Source organism: Cydia splendana, chromosome 17, assembly GCF_910591565.1.
Source record: "Cydia splendana chromosome 17, ilCydSple1.2, whole genome shotgun sequence".
Classification (NCBI taxonomy): domain Eukaryota; kingdom Metazoa; phylum Arthropoda; class Insecta; order Lepidoptera; family Tortricidae; genus Cydia; species Cydia splendana.
Window position 1 is genome coordinate 6,109,091 of NC_085976.1, and position 5,713 is coordinate 6,114,803.

A 5,713-nucleotide genomic window follows, 5' to 3' on the forward strand; every position below is an offset into this window, starting at 1 on the left:
AAAGCAATTATGCTGTTATAACAATGAATACCAACACACAAGAAATGCCGACGTATTAGACTAAATCATGTTGAAACCAGTTGACACGTCTCGTTATTTTTTTTAAATCATACAAAGTAACATGTCTCAACAAGTTCATCTAAACAGACGCTCCCTGTACTCAAACCCAAATTATATCCACATAATAATCCATTGTCAGCATAAAATATAATAGACGTCTATCAATAAAGCAATTAAGCTGTTATAATAATGAAAACAAGTGCACAAGAAATGCCTCACACGCCTAGTTATTATTTTAATAATACAAAGAAACAAGTAGCTACGAGTTTACTTTCTATCGTGTTACAAAGAACATAAAAATGTATGTGAAAATAAACTTTATAGTATTAGATAATGAGACATACTTACATACTAAGTTTAAGAAGATAGAATAGTTTAAGAATAAAAAAGGCTACATTAGGTTGAATTGCATTTATCGCAGACAAAAATAATGAGTTAGAAATAGGTAAAACTAAATAAAATAACACAATACAATATGCACAATATAGGTAAGTATGTATACGATATGTAGGATGCTTTAGTTTGGATAGGTAAGAAGTTTAGGTATTTAGGTTAAAACATAACTTGAACGAAGACTAGGTGAAAGCAGGTTAGTTTGAAATGAGAAGTTAGGTTGATTTTAGTTAGGTTTGGTCAAGTTAGGTTTGGTAAAAGAAGGTTTAGGTTAGTTTAGGCTACCGACGGATTACTTGTGTAAATTCTAATTAGGTTAGGTTAGGTTAGAACTGTATTCCTTATAAATCGAAATAGCTCCAAGAGGTTGTAAGATAATAAGATAATGAATCGCAAATAAGTACCTTTTGCAAATAGCTATCGGTAATACCTATTGCAAATACCTATCGCTAATACCTATCACAAACACCTACAGTATAATACACACATAAAGAAGGCATGAATGAAGACGTCGGTGGGTGAAGGGTCCATCCAGGTAGTATGCTCGGTAACACAATAACGCGCCCGAGTCGAGATCGAACAATAGAAAAGGGTCGATAAGCCTATTGTTACCGTGGTGAGCAAGGTGTATTGTTTAATTTGCGTATTTCGTAAGTACCTGAAGGAGGCGCCGGGCACTGCTGAGACCTAGCGCAATCAATTCAAATAGGGGGCTATTTGTTTTTTTTTTTTTTTTTTTTTTTTTTTTTTTTTTTTTTTTTTTTTTTTTTTTTTTTTTTTTTTTTTAGGTTCAGCGGGGGCGGTGGATCGGCCCTGGGGTCAGGATCGGTGACCACTGAGAGGTGGGGCCAGAATCGGGGAATAGTTTCTACTGCCCGATCTAGCGTGAGTCATCTTTTATGATCCCACCCCACTTCAGAACTGTATGCACATTGTAAGGCACTTAGTATGCGTAAGTTGTACATAACCTCTGCAACCTTAAAACTTCACAGCTCTATACCGCATAATCTTAATCTACTAACCCAAAGAAGGAATCACAGAGTTGCACCTGAGCCCAGATGTAAATCAGCCTTTGCAAGGAGGCAATACGAGGTACAATCTGCAATTTACAAAAACAACATAACTGCTTGACACTTTTATAAGAACATTGTTAATCGTTTCAGGTGTCAACCAGTGTAGTCAGTTATGTTGTTTTTGTAAACATCCCTTCAATTATATATGTATAACACGATAAAAATAACACGAAAAAAACAATAATGAAATGGATAAGTGCGCTCGACTATAAAGCTACCGAGGATATAATTCGTAAATAAAAACTTAATAATAAAACGACACACAAACACACATACACACGCGCACACACACACACACACACCCACCCACCCACACACACACACACACACACACACACACACACACACACACACACACACACACACACACACACACACACACACAAACACACGCTCGCACACACACACACACGCTCGCACTCATTGCCATACATGCTCTCATTGCCAAACATAATCAAAGATTGAAATGAAATAAATTATTATCGAAGCGTCTGGTTGACGTAACTGGTGACGGTTGAGGAAATGCCGCCAGCATCCTTGGTACAATGCCTCAAGGGCCTATTTTATTTTAGATTTAAGCTAGTTATTAATTTCGTTTAATTATTATCTTATCTTAAGTATGATATATTTAAGCACAAAACCCTATTTTTCAGAAATACCACTACTTGCTATGGCTCACTTTCCACATCGATACGCTGGTGATCCTCTCCGGGGCCCTTTTCTACGGCGACGCCCGCGCACCTCTCGCGCTGCGTGTGATCTACGCCGCTCTGTACAAACCCGTCTTCCAACTGCTGGTGGTCTTCTTTACGATCTGTATGATATTTAAGTCAGAAAGTGAGTATTGGTAATATTTTATTTAGTGCTCTGTCCGCGACTAACAGGCCTATTCGGATTTCGAGATAAGCACAAGATCTTGAGACGATTTAGAGATCAACTGGATCTACATTAGATATTGACTAGATGTGACTTGGATATCTTGGATATCTTGGATATCTAAGTCATAACTTGTCGAAATCGTTCAAGAGGACCTCCAGAATCGCGGAAACGTCAAATTTGACATATCTAACTTACAAATATCTTTAAATTATCCGTATCGTAACTTGTTGAAGTCTAGTAGAAATCTAATTCATTTTCCGAATCGAGCCGTTAGTCCAATAATTCGTTAAACTGCCTCTCTTACGGCCTGGCCACGACATTGCGAGCCAAGCATAAGCCAAGCCAAGCCAGTCGCGCAATGTCGTGGCCAGGCCGTTAGGGCCAAGGCCAACCCACACTAGCGTCTTTTGAGCGTCGGCGTCTAGTCAGCGCTATGGAAAATGGCGTCGCTGCGCAGTTGCGCCAACGCTGCGTCGAGCAGCAACCATTAGATTTGGCAAGACGCCGACGCTCGAGAGAGACGCTAGTGCTGGGGAGTGGCTCTTAGAAAGATCCCACAATAGTGGAATTATACTTAATGGAACAAAAGAAGTTTCTAAAATAACTACAAAAATGTATCTGAGACTTTAGGAACTTAGGAGGTCGTTTTACAAGCTGTTTTATGTCAGTTTTTATTTTATTATATTTTTCGCCTTGTCCCAGAGGTGTACCGTGGCAGTGCATGGAGTGGCGTGGCTTCACGTGGACGGGACTCACGGGACCGGTGTCGTACAGCGCGTTTTTATTGCACACGCTGTTCTTGCGCGCAGGACCGTCTTAAACTATGCTGGGGCCCTTGGGCACATAAGAATTTAGGGCCCTTTTGGAAAGTAAAGAAAGCAAATTAAACTAATTTTTTTCTACTATGATCTTCTATTTACTATGGGTAATCAAATATACTGTTACTGTCTGTCCTTCGGGCCCCTTGAGGATGGGGGCCCTGGGCACGGGCCCCGTGTGCCCTTATGGTAAAGACGGTACTGCCTGCGCGCGTTCGCTGGCTCCTTCGTGCAACTAGTGCATCTCACTGACTACTTTGTGGTAAGAACTAAACAAAGAAAAGAAAGAAAAAACAAAAACTGGACAAGTGCGAGTCGGACTCGCCCACCGAGGGTTCCGGTCTTTTTAGTATTTGTTGTTATAGCGTAGCGGCAACAGAAATACATCATCTGTGAAAATTTCAACTGCCTAGCTATCACGGTTCATTGAGATACAACCTGGTGACAGACAGACAGCAGACGGAGTGGAGTCTTAGTAATAGGGTCCCGTTTCTACCCTTTGGGTACTGAACCGTAAAAAGCATTTATTAGCACGATAACATAACCTTAAAACGAACTAAAGAAATTCACAAAATCAAGAGTGGCGCTAAATAGTCCTCACTCTGCTTGGTGGTGGCTTGGTGTCACGGTATGAGCCACGTGGCACACTCCGCGACGCTGGTTTTCAGTAAGGCCCAAGTAGATGGACTAGGTGGCACCATAGTTTTTAGTATACATAAAATAGCTAGTGGTATAGCCAGAGGATCTGACGAGCAACAATTTTAAGCAGGTATATATTTTCACAGTAATTTAGATATAATTAAGTAACCACCTATAAATCCGCACAATTGCCATATATTCCATCGCAAGTTTCGCCATTTTTTGTTTCATTCTAATTTTCTCACTTTTCGTCCCCTTTTAGGGCTGATACAGACGAACTGCAACCCGACTGCAACTTGTGTGGGAACTGCACGCCGACTGCACGCCAACTGCAACGTCAGCGTGCAGTTTCCATACAAGTTTCAGTCGGATTGCAGTCTGTACCGGCCCTGAATGTTGTGTATTTTGTTCCAGCTGGTGATTCTATTCGCCTCCATCTTCTTATCTTTCGCTGCGGCGGCCATCTTGTGGCTTTGCGTAGAGGCGCCGGCCAAGGAGTTGATCTCAGCAGCAATGATACCTAGACCTTGCGTCCAGGATACTAAGATATAGTTTATTAAGAAAATTATGTAAATTATTTGATTCAATACGTTTGTGAGAAGTTATAAATCTACCGTTTAAGGGTGTCCGCTAGGCGGCGCGTGAGCGGGTTAACGAAAAATAGTATGGGTGTGAACTGGCGCGGAAGCGTGCGACGGATTTTACCTAGGTATGAATACAATGGCACCCGCTCCAGCTAGCGGACGCCCTAACTGAGATGATTACAGATGTAGTGCATAATTGTTTTCCATCGTATTTTCTCGGAAACGTTCGTATTTGTCATGCTACTTCAGTCAACGTCAGTACATTTTGTACCGACACTGACTGAAATAGCAAGACACGTTCGTACGTTTCCGTGAAACAATGCACTACATCTGTAGTAAGAAGTAATGATGGTCAGCTACGGTCTCATTGAAGGCTTGGCCGCAGGAAGCTAAATTGTTATTATGTCAAGTAAGTAAAACTACAATGCAATGCACTAACTTTGACTTAAATTGCAAAATTAAAGCTTTCTCTCCGACTGTACGTTTTGCCAAAAAAAGGTTTATGAAAATAAATAACGTTACCTATATTAGTGAATGAATTATTTACCTGAAGGGAACATAATACATATATTGTCCCCATCCTGTTTTTTGCCTAAGAAAGTTTTAAATAAATAGTTAGGTAGTTAATAAAAAAAATAGTTAGTTTAAATATTATGCTATTATAATAAAACCATTAAGGTGGTGGTACTAGTGCTCGACATGCTAATGCCCAATAGATGACACCCTGCTGTCACCTCTATTGACAATGACTTAATTTTCAAGATGACATGTACTGGGACCGCGTCGAGCACCAGTACCACCACCTTACTACATATTGCGAAAATATGATCATGTCTCTTATTACCGTTCGGAGCTCAAGTGGCTCCCCATACGTTTGCGACACAATTCTCACATTCTTGCTCACCTGTACGGTGTTCTCTTCAACCCCTCTACCCCTATCTACCTGAAGGAGCGATTCAAATACCTCTCTTATTTAAGATGCTCCCAGAACTATCTGCTTGCCCAAATTTCTTCTTCTTGTAAATTCTATAACGATTATTTTACCTTCCAAGCGATTCGGTTGTGGAATGCTCTGCCGTCTGAGCTAAGACATGCTAAATCGCTTCCCATTTTTAAGGCTCAACTCAAAATTCACTACCTATCTGTCCCTTCCTCAAACTCGTGTTTCAAAAAAGTTGTGATTGGTCCCCGGTGTAGATACCTACAGCGGAGTCGCTTGTGGCACAATTTATGTGCTCTAGTTGTTCTAATTCGTTACACTAATAAT